Source organism: Lygodium microphyllum, chromosome 3 (assembly GCF_053477565.2).
Source record: "Lygodium microphyllum isolate KBCC chromosome 3, Lygodium_microphyllum_v1.1.10, whole genome shotgun sequence".
Taxonomy (NCBI): Eukaryota; Viridiplantae; Streptophyta; class Polypodiopsida; order Schizaeales; family Lygodiaceae; genus Lygodium; species Lygodium microphyllum.
The window spans coordinates 169813018-169825143 of record NC_141137.1 but is presented as its reverse complement, the minus strand read 5'-3'; positions in this window follow the sequence as shown (position 1 = coordinate 169825143).

The window sequence follows — 12126 nt, the reverse complement described above, 5'->3', positions numbered from 1 at the left end:
TTCTTGATCATCTAATGGGATGAACCTTGGAAGTTTTGGTGTATGCAACACATAGTTATAACCAATGAGATAATGTTTAGGAAAATCATTTTGTAGAATGATTTCTTAACACAACCTTGGTTTTTTTATAATTGACGAAGTAGAAGGAGAATGTATGAGAGGCTATAGAAATTGATAGCAACACAATTAGAATCTCATAAACTAGTTCATAATGGAAACCTCACAATTGGAAGTTTCATGAGCAACCTTCTAATCCCTAATAATTTCCAATTACTTTTGTAAGGTAGATACTTATTGTATATCACTTGGATATTTATTAAAAAAAACAAAATAAATATGCATCCATGGGTATTGCACTACACCTAGGGGCCAAGGTAGTACGTCGAGTAGCCTCAGTTGGTTGACTTTGTCTCTAAACCCCTATCCCTTCTCCCACATTTGGTTAGGGCTCATCAAGGTTAGGATATATCTAGGGAGTTATACTTGCCTATGGTCAAACCTATCTCCTTGAGTCACTTGCACTTTCTCTCTCTACTTCTCATTCATTTTAGTGCCATAATTTCAACAATGAAGGCAAGATGGAAAGGCACTTGAAAAAGAGAAATTTCTCCTATTCTTGCAAGCAGTTTGACCAATGGAGACCCTATCCTTTAAAATCGCTCAGCTTGGGTACAATGCTTTGTCCAAATGGTGTCTCCCATACTCTTCCCTAAGTAACTTTTTCCTCAACATTAACACTTCTTCCTATCATTGACTACTGAGATACCTTAGTTCATCTACTACACAACTATGAAGAACCAATAGAGTCATCTTCTAAGTAATATCTAAGTATGCACATACACTCACATAGTAATTGCACAACAACGTATGTATGGTTTGGGTCCTCAAGTATGGGACAACAATCTAGGATTGCTTGGAGTGCAATCCATATCCCAAAACAATAACAAATGCCTTGTGCGTGAAAAATAAGACTAGTATGTCCTTGAGGGAGAGAATGCATGAGATGTTTTCCATTGCAAGTATAGAAGATTGCGGTGATATTTGTACCATCACCTATTCTTCAATGTCAACTCATCCTACTTCCACAACCTTTAATCCAATACTTGTCCTTCAATGGTAATAAAAAATTGGGAATCACTAATCAAAATGCCAAAAGGATGTCATAATCTTCAGTAGCCGTATTACTCACCATCACTCCATCCACCAATTACCAAGCACTAAGAAGCATATGTCATCAACAACTACAAAACTCCTCCAAGGACAATACTATGACGTCCCTAGCATCCATGTCTTTGGGGAAAGGAAAGTTGGAGCCTTCCACCTACAATAGTGAGTGCAATGGGACTGGTACTCATCTAGGAGGCATGTAATGCTAACCATGAATGGTTAATGGTGAAGGATACAAGTCTATTGAAGGCATAGTGTGCCAAAAACATTCCAAAAGGACTAATACTTTTGGATTGCATTAATTTATTTTAGGCACCACCATTTACAATGTGCAAGTAAATTTAGTTGTATGTTTAATTTGTAATTTGGGAATCAGACTCACTCATATGCAAATGGTAAAATATCCTATAGTTAGATAAGAAGAACTAAAGGTAGATGAGGTTGTGAACACTAAGCATCTATTCACTTTTGATAGGATTGGTCCAATTAACCTAAGACATATGCATAAATTAAATGAGTACCTGTCAAAGGCCAAACGGATGGGTAGGGTGTCCAACTTATGGAGGGAATCCTAAACTTAAAACTCTTATGTATAAAAACTAAAAAGTGAATAGAGAAGTTCATTCTTGTATATGCTAGCTTTGAGAGCTTCCCTCTCTTGCTTCCATCTTACCCACTTGAGCATCTGGTGAGAGTGAGTATGTGTTTATGCATTATAGTGTGAGGGAGAGCTAGAGACCATTTGGAGGAGCTCTTCTTCAACTCTTGTACTATATTATTATTATTAATGTTGTTTTATTTTTTCTTCCACACAAGTGGAGGGGGGAGGGAGAGGGGGAAGAGGTTGGGGTTCATTCACTATATGACCACTATTTTCATGCACTTTTCTTTAAATGTCTTCTTCTTGTCCTTTTGCTTCTTACCTTTAGATTTGGTGTTTTTCGATGTAACACCTTTGCACTTGCTTCTATTATAACTTCCTAGATGGATCTCTTGCTTTATGCTATGAATCAAACTCCTCAAAAGTCAGAAATTGAAGTATAACCTATATATTCAATACCATGACCAATCCATTGTACTTTGGGGTGTAGAACTTGGATACATTTCCTAGCAATTTTCTCACTAGTCTTTATTACTTGGACCATCATCATTTCCATCTACATCTCATATTAACTTTTTAGTATGCCCTAATTGTTACTAGCTTTGGATGTGTGCTAAGTTAGAGTAAGGGTAAGGATGTGATAAAATGCATTGGTAAGAATGCTGTAGAGTGATTTTGTGTTTGTGTTCAAGTAGACAAATGAATTGGATTTTGTGGGATCGCATACAAGTCTAGGGTGGCACTCATCTTGAACTTCCATGAAGTGTATGGGTCCCATCAAGTTGATCTTTAATGAAGAAAGGTCTAAGAATTTGTTGGATTGATTCTTGAACGGTGCATTGACATTCTTACCTCCTCCACCACCACCACCTACTACTACTACTACTACTACTAGTAGACATCACTCTTAGGATTTTCCTCTCAAGAATTGGTTTTGCTTGTGTAGACCTTGTTATTTAGAGCACATGATGAATTTATGGCATGAAAGAAATATGCATAATAGAAGATAACCAGCAAACCTAAAGGAGAAGGAATACAAGGGAAAATTATTTGTTATACAAGAGGGAAGGTACAATTGGCGGTTAATGAGTCTACCCATGCATGTGCTTCAATGAGCTTTGATGTAGTGATCTAGATAGGTTTAGATGGAGGAAAATAAGCATCGAAACGTGTAGATATAGGTGCTCGAAAACAATGTGAAGCCATAAAATTTCCCAATAGTGATAGTACTCTCAGCTTGGCTTTATATTTTTGCACCATTTAGCTTAAGTTGTGTAGTCATTTTGCATCACTACTATTGTCTCCTTTTAGATGGTCTCCACTAGCTAGTCTTTCTCCATTTGTAGTTTGGCTCAAGCTACTATCCCCAATAGCTTCTAACTTAACCAATCTCTCTTCTTAGTATTTGTATCCTAAACATAATGTTTGTTGTGCCACAAAGTACTTGGAAAGGAAAAAGATAATTAAGAAGTAACAATACATAAGAATGGACAAACAACACATTTTATTTAACCAAGGCTTTAAACATTGCAAAGAGAAAGAGAAAGTCATCTCCTTTATTAATACTTGGACCACCCATCTTATCTTTAGCATCAAAATTATCTTGCTTCCCTAAGATGAGAAAAATGGCACCTAAGAGAAGCGCTTTGACTTCTTGATGTGTGATCGAGATGGCTTCAACAATCCCAACCACTACATAAGTTCTCAAGTGCTTGAGAACCATCTTAAAGTTTAAAAATGATTTAGGTGCCTCTAAATTTTGAAAAGACGCTCTAGCATTGGAATGTTATATTGAGGAACTGAAAGAGTATTGGGTTTGCACATGAATTAACCTAGAAAAGAACTCATCATCAAATAGTTTTGAATGATTAGCTATGCTTATTGCACAATTATTGGGATTATGATTGAGTAGAATGATTGCTTGGGAAGGACTAACTTTGTCCTTAGCTTGGCTATTGTTGATACTTGTACCAATGAAGATTAAGAGTAACTATTGCCCATGTACTCAAGCTGCTTGAATATTCTTATGCACGTATTTGAAGCATGTATCTTCCTTTTTGCCTCTTCCTTAAGTGAGAGGCTAGTTGTCTTGGTATATCTCATTAGCTAAGGAGAGGTGTGGAGTGTTGCAAGGGCCACTAATGTCATTGGGGTCTTTGATGTCTACAAAATTAAGCATAATGCAAATGGTTCTATTAGTAGTTCTAAGGATAGGCTAGTTGCAAAAGGCTATGATCAAACATATGGCATAGATTATGAGGAGATATTTAGTCGAGTTGCTAGGATGACAACTGTTAGATGTATGATTGCTTTGGCAATAGATTAAGTTTGGAGTTTGTAGCAGATGAATGTAAAGAATGCCTTCTTGCATGGCGCATTGCAGAAAGAGGTGTATTGGAGCAATCGGTTTAGGGTAATGAGAATTTAGAGCATCCCACATATTTTTGTATGTTAAAGAAGGCGCTCTATGGGCTAAAGCAAACACCTAGAGTATGCATGGTCTGCTAAGATTGGAGAGTATCTTGTCAGCATTTTCTTTTATACTTTTGATGTTGATCACTCACTTTGTGTGAAAAAGAGAGATGCAAGTTTAGTCATCATATTCATTTATGTGAATGACTTGATTATTACAAGTAATAGTGAAAATGAGATTGTTGAAGTTAAGCATCTTTTGAAGAAGTTTGAGATAAAGAATTTGGGTGAGCTAAGGTACTTTCTTAATATTGAGGCAATTGGATGTAATGATCATATACGGCTATCCCAAAGTCAGTATGGCTTGGATATGTTATCCAAGTATGGTATGATAGCATGTAAGCCTCTTTCAGTAACATTGGAAAAAAATGTGAAGTTGAGTGTTGATGTTCGAAATGAGATAAAAGACTCTACTATGTTCAAGAGGATAGTAGGAAGTTTGATTTACATGACTATTACAAGGCCAGACTTGAGCTATTAGGAAGTTTGATTTACTTGACTATCACAAGGCCAAGCTTGAGCTATGCTATTGGCCTTGTCAGTCAATTTATGCAGATGCCTAGAAAGCCTCATTTGGATGTAGTTAGACACATATTGGGGTATGTGAAGTCCACTTTGTATTATGGACTTCTTTACGAGGCAGGTAAGGATATATGGGTATTTGGATACACAGATGCAGATTGGGATGGTAGCATGTCTGAGAGAAGATCTATCAATGGATTTATGCTTTTCCTTGGTAGTGTAACAATTATATAAAGCAGCAAAAAACAACCTATAGTTGCTTTATCAAGTATAGAGGTTGAGTACAGAGGTGTTGCTATGAAAGTGTGTGAGGTGGTATGGTTGTAGACGTTATTGGTTGATTTGGATGTGCAGAGAGATGGTCTAGTTGCCATTCACTGTGATAATATGAGTAGTATACAATTAGCTAGGAACCCAGTGTTCCATGCTAGGACAAAATACATTGAGGTGCATTACCACTTGTGAGAGAGAAGGTACTTATAGGACATCTTGACTTAGTATATGTTAGTACATAGGATCGGATAGCTAATGTCTTCACAAAAGCATTGGGCTCAGAGAAGCTTTGAAATTACTTGGAGTTACAAAGATACAATTGAGCTTGAGGGCAAGTCTTGAGATGTCAAGCTCAACACATATAGATATTGATGATGAATCACTTGGTCAGATGGGTCCGTGTGTCTGCACTTAGCATGCCAGTGGTCATTATGATCCTCATATGGCCATTGACTTATCACTTATTATATTTGACTTGTTGCACCTACCTATAGTTGGCATAGTTATAGCACTAGTCGATTAGTATAGTTAGTTATGTATTGGTTGACTTAGTAGGCCAATTTTCTTTATGTTGTATCTTATGTATATGCCCCTTCAAATGATGTATTAGACTTTTCAAATTGCACGAGTCCAACCTTTAATATAACATGCACCTATTTAAGGCTACTCCTCACATTTTTGAATTAGAGAAGAGCAAAAGAAGAGGAAGGTATGCAAGCTCTCTTCTTTAACACAAATACAGAAATTGAAAGATATGCCATGGCTAAATTACTCCTTCAAACAACAATGCTATCCCCCAGAGCCTACTATCTTGACTTGCTGGAGGATATGAACACAAGCAAACGTCCTAATTGTAATTAGTCCTTCCTTCCAACTATCACGAATCACATGGTGGGGGGACTTATTTGAGCTGTTGCGCCAAACACATACCATACACACAGCAAGTAGCTCGCTCAAGAACACAAGAAGAGAGATGGAGGCCAGAAATTTTCTTACTAGTTTCTTCTTCTTTTGTCATACAAAATACAATGTGAGTGCCTTGGGATTGGAACCTATCTAGGAGGGATAATTTCAGCCTCTTCTTGGAAAAGTTGAGCTAAAGAATGCTAACAATTTAAAAACTGTGAAAAATAAAAACTTTTGAAGGAGTAATTTAGCCATGGCACAAATGTAATTTTTACAACACTTGTAAATTTTGAAGAACTTTATGTTGTAAATTATTTTTTAGAGCTTGGCTCACTCAAGTGCAAATTATATAATGTTTTGGGATGAGGCGTTAGCAGCACAAAGCTTCGGCTCACTAAAATAAAAAAGGTTGATTAAAATTGAAAACCACGCGTAAAATAAGAGAAGTTTGATTTTAGGCCAAAAGAAATGATAGAATGCCTAAAAAACAAGTCATTTTATAAATTTCAAAAAATGAATGGATAAGATCATTCTTGTGGTGTACAATCTTGGGAAGTTGTCTCTTACTTCTTATTTCTATCTTCTTATTTGTGTGAAGAGTGAGGGAGGAAGAGGGCATAGTAAAATGACCTTGCTTGTCACATAGAGAAGAACAATGAGGCTCTTTGGTTCATGAGGTATAATTACCTTCACTCATTCCTGAGCATATGACCACATGCTTTGGATATGACTCACCCAAGGCATACTATATTGAGAACAACTTCATTACGGTGTTGGTTTAGGCCTCTAGCTTGGACATGTGTACTTTGCCTTAAATTGGCAATGAGGTTGTGCAATCATGTAGTTAGATTCCCAACGGTAGGATTAAGAGTGCTACAATCATCTGCATTGTCATGAAGAAAGTCAAGTAGCGTACAACTAGCCCATGTGTAGATTGCATGCACTGAAGAGAGAGAGTGAGTGAGTAAGAGGTAGAGAAGGGTGGGCATGCAGCCCCCCAAATGGAGGGTGGCACCGTCTCCCTCCCCCATAAGCCACCTCCCCCTCCACCATATAAGGCGGTCCTCCCCTCCCTCGTTGGTATTGCAGCAATCCCCCCTTGTTGAAAGTAGCCCTCGTCGTGGCATGCGTCATCACGCCCTCGTCATCAGAAAATCTCCCCCCCCCCCCCTCATGATCAGCGTTGAGAGAGAGAGAGAGAGAGAGAGAGAGAGAGAGAGAGAGAGAGAGAGAGAGAGAGAGAGAGAGAGAGAGAGAGAGAGAGAGAGAGAGAGAGAGAGAGAGAGAGAGAGGAGGAGGAGGAGGAGGAGAAGAGGAAGGGAGAGAAAGAAGGAGAAGAAGAGGGAGAGAGAGGAGAAGAAGAAGAAGAGGGAGAGAGAGAAGGAGAAGAAGAAGCCTAGGGCTTAAGCAAGGGATCTTAAGGTCTAGGACAATGCGGTTGTGCTCAAAGGGACTCATGAGTGATAGGGTACCAATGGATGATAAGTGAGGGACTAGGTCCCAAATTGGCCTAGATGATCATGTGGCTAGAGTGTGGAGAGTATTATCAGGGTGGCCAAGTGCCAAGGCATTATGCTAAGAGCATAGTGAGTATGGCCGAGTGAAAAATTGGATTGATAGGTGATTGGAGGCCTAAGTGGGCTAGGTGCTCAAGTTGTTGAGTTTGAGACCCACGGGGCTGAGTATTTGCATGGGGTGGCCTAGTGTTCAAAACGGTAGAGGATAGTGATTGGTCCAAGGGCCTAGGTGGCTTAGTGTCGAATTGGCTAGTTTGTTGATCCCAAGGCTCCTAGGGTCCGAGTCCAAATAGGGTGGATGGGTTCAAGGCAACCAAATGATTAAGGATTGAGTAGACTAGAGGTCTACGACTCAGCACACTTGGTTTGAGGCATGCCAATTTCCTGAGTGACTAGTTCAAGGCCCAAGTGGATTGAGTGAGGCCACAAGGCCAACATACTTCCAAGTCTGAGTAGCTCAAGTCCAAGTGTTTTGGCTTTTTGTGTCAATGGTTGTTGTTTGTATCTAAAGGTTGGTATGGGTGGTTGAGCATGCATTTTGACCGCCCAAGGCAAGGTAGTTGGTTTGAGGGAAAGCAATTGGTCCAAGGGCTTAGGTGGTCAAGTAGATAAGTAGCTAAGCATGTGTTTTGACCATCCAAGACAATGCAATTGGTTCAAGGGAAAGTGGTTGGTCCAAGGGCCTAGGTGGTCACATAGATAAGTACAAGGCCCACAGGGTGGAGTGCCAAATGGACTGGGATGTATTTATAGTGCAAAGATGCTCAACAAGAAGAACTAGAAAAAGATGCTCCATATGCACTTGAAAGATTCAAATTTTAGGCTCATTTTAGATATTCCATTCTTGAGAGTCCATATTTGCGCAATGCATGGTCTACATAATAGTATCTTTGAGAAACTACTATTCTTGTATATTTGTTTTGACTGAACTTTTAGACCTAAGTTAGCATAGTTTAAGGTAGTTGCAACACTTGAGAAGTATTCATTGGACATTGGTTTACATGGTGGAAATGTAAATTGTGAAAAGGACAAGAGAAGGTCCAAGGATAATTGAGACTTGTATGAGAAGCTTTCCATTGGAGGTATGAAAGTATGAAGATTTTCCCCTACACTTGCCTCAGATAAGAGAAGGTCCAAGGATAATTGAGACTTGTATGAGAAGCTTTCCATTGGAGGTATGAAAGTATGAAGATTTTCTCCTACACTTGCCTCAGATAATAACCCTCATCATTGAATAATACGATCCACTCAAATGATTTAATACAATAGGTGAAAGTGCATTCATAATGTAGTTGTAGATTGTTGACCATTGGTTTAGTCAGGCCGAACACACATGACATGTAATTTGGTTCTTTTGGTGTAAATGTACTTTATTTATCATGCGAAATTTAGTGTTTGTTAGAATTAGTGTAGCAGCAATTATTTATGTAGAATGTCATTTTGTATCAATAGGATGAACGAAGAAGAAGTGATTTATTCCATGCTACATCTTTGGTCTTTTCTACATACTCTATAACTATGCCAGTTGTAGGTAGGTGCAACAAACTAAATATAATAAGTGATAAGTCAATGGCCATGTGAGGATCATAATGACCACTGATATACTAAGTGTAGACATGTGGAACAATCTAGCCAGGTGGTCCATCATCAATGTTTGCACATGTTGATCTTGCCATCTCAACAGTCCCCCTCAAGCTTAATTATATCTCTGCAACTCCAAAGTAAGCTTCAAAACTTTCGAAGCTTCTCTACACCCAATGCCTTTGTGAAAATATCAGCTATTTGATCCTATGTACTAACATATACCAAGTCAAACTCTCTTGCAAGTACCTTCTCTCTCACAAAGTGGTAGTGCACCTCAATGTGTTTTGTCTTGGCATGGAACATTGGGTTCCTAGCTAGTTGTATGTTGCTCATGTTGTTACAAGTGAATGACAATTGGACCATCTCCTTGCACATCCAAATCACCCAATAACTTTTGTAGCCATACCACCTCACATGCTGCCATAGCAACACCTCTATACTCGACAAAGCAACTGTAGGTTGCTTTTTTTTGCTCCATGTAACTGCTGTAGTACTAAGGGAAAACATGAATTTGCCAATAGAGCTTCTATCTGACATGCTACTAGCCCAATTTGCATCTATGTATCCAAATATATGCACATCCTTACTTGCCTCATAAAAAATTCCATAATGTAAAGTGGACTTCATATACCTCAATATGTATCTAACTGCATCCAAATGGGGCTTTCTAGGCATTTACATAAATTGATTGATATGGCCAACAACATAGCTCAAGTATGGCCTTGTGATAGTCATGTAAATTAGACTCCCTACTATCCTCCTAAACATTGTAGGGTCTTGTATCTCATCCCCATGGTACTGAAAGAGACTTACATACGATCATACCATACTTGGATAACATGTCCAAGCCATATTACCTTTGAGATATCCATATACCATCATCACATCTGATCACCTCAATACCAAAAAAGTACCTCAACTCACCCAAATCCTTCATCTTAAAATTCTTCTTCAAAAAGTTATTAACTTCAACAATCCGACTATCACTGTCACCTGTAATAATCAAGTCACCCACATACATGACTATGATGACCAAGCATGCATCTCCCTTTCTCACATAAAGTGAGTGGTCAACATGAGAAACATGAAAGCCAATGTTAACAAGATACTCTCTGATCTTGGCAAACCATGCTCTAGGTACTTGCTTCATCCCATAAAGCACCTTCTTTAACCTAAGATATATGTGGGATTCTCTAAATCCTCATAACCTGCTAGCTACTCCATATACATCTCTTCTTGCAATTCACCATGCAAAAATGCATTCTTGACATCCATTTGTTGTGAATTCCAACCTTTGGCTGCTGCCACAAAGCAATCACATATCTAATAGTTTACATCCTAGCAACTAGGCCGAATATCTCTCATAATCTATGCCATATGCTTGGGAATAGCCTTTTGCAACTAGCCTAGTCTTGTACCTGCAAACTGAACCATTTTTATTATGCTTGATTTTGTAAACCCACTTATAGCCAATAGATTTGTTTGTTGAGATGGCAAGCTCAATATGTGCGGACGTTGATGATGGACCACCTAGCTAGATGGGTCTGCACATCCTCACATGGCCACTAACTTATCACTTATTATATTTAGTTTATTGCACCTACCTACAACTAGCATAGTTATAGCACTAGTCGATTAGTATAGTCAATTATGCACTATTTGAATTAGTAGGCCACTTTCCTTTATGTTGTATCTTCTCTATACTTTGTGTACATTGTACTGTGTGTGGAAGAAGAAGAAGAAAATGTTTTGGCCTCCATCTCTCTTCTTGTGTTCTTGAGTGAGATTTCTCTTGTGTATATAGTGTGTGTTTTGTGGAGAATTAGAGTTGCAGCAAGAAAAAAGTGTGCACAAGAGGGAGATAGAAGCTCAAAGTACAAGAACAAATTCTTGTTTACTAAGTTGCTCAAGGTACAACTTGGGCACACTCTATCTCAAGTTTGATAGTGACCCATAGGCTGTTTATATGACCTTTGCCTAACTAGGCTTAGGGTTTTCCTTGCCCTTTAGGCTATTCACACCTATCTGCCCTCATACACCCTTGCTTATAGTGGGTTCCTATGCATATCTTCTAACACCCCCCCTCAATGCCAAGGTGGCATTGGATTACAAGGCATGTAAGATGTCCCCCCCTTAAACAAATGAGATGCCTTTATAAATCAGGCTACAAGAGTGTTTTCAGGTAGATAGTTTAAAGTCTCAAAAAATTCGAACTTCAGATGGATTGGAGGCATAATTGGCCACCAGTTCTTTTGGTACATCAGGAATGTTGGGGCATTTACTAGTGATATGCCATGTCTTCTTGCATTTGTTACATTTCATTTTTTCGAGATACTTCTTCCAACAGTTGTTTACAATATGTCCTTTTTTCTTACAGAAAGAACATCTAGTGAGAACTGTATGTACCAATACTTGATCACGGGAAGTTGAAGATGGTTGATTGGTGTTGCCTTCTTTGTGGTTCCTCTTTTCTTCATCCAAATAGGATTGGATGGTACTTGCCAATGTAGGATCTGGAATGTTGGTAAGAGTGGTTACAAGGGTAGAAAACACATTTTTTTACAGCTTTTAGGAGAATAGCAATAGCATCTTCTTCATGTGTTGGAGCTTATACTGAGGCAAGCTGTGCCATAAGTCCCTTCATGTGAGAAATGAATTTTCCCAAGTCTTCTCTTGATCTATATTCCAAGCTAAAGATTTTAATTTTAAGGAAGATTTTAGTATTTTTACCAGCGGCTCCATAGAGCTTTTCAAGCTCATCCCATTTTTCTTTAGCAGTATTTAGTTGATCAACATGATGAATTAAGGACTCATCTAAGTGTAACATGATGATTTCTTGGGCACATTGGTCATCCTCTACATCAACCAGATTTGCAAAGTTTACATCTCTAGTGCCTTGAATGAGAGGCCAATACCCTCTCTCCATCATCTTGTACTTGATAAGTACCTGCCATGGGTGGAAATCTTTGCCATCAAATTTTCAAATTTGAGGACAGACATCAACAAATGTGGTGGCCATTGGGAAGGTCTTACCACTTGCTAGAATAAGGGCAGTGTCTAGTCCCTTACAAGCTTGCCACTAAA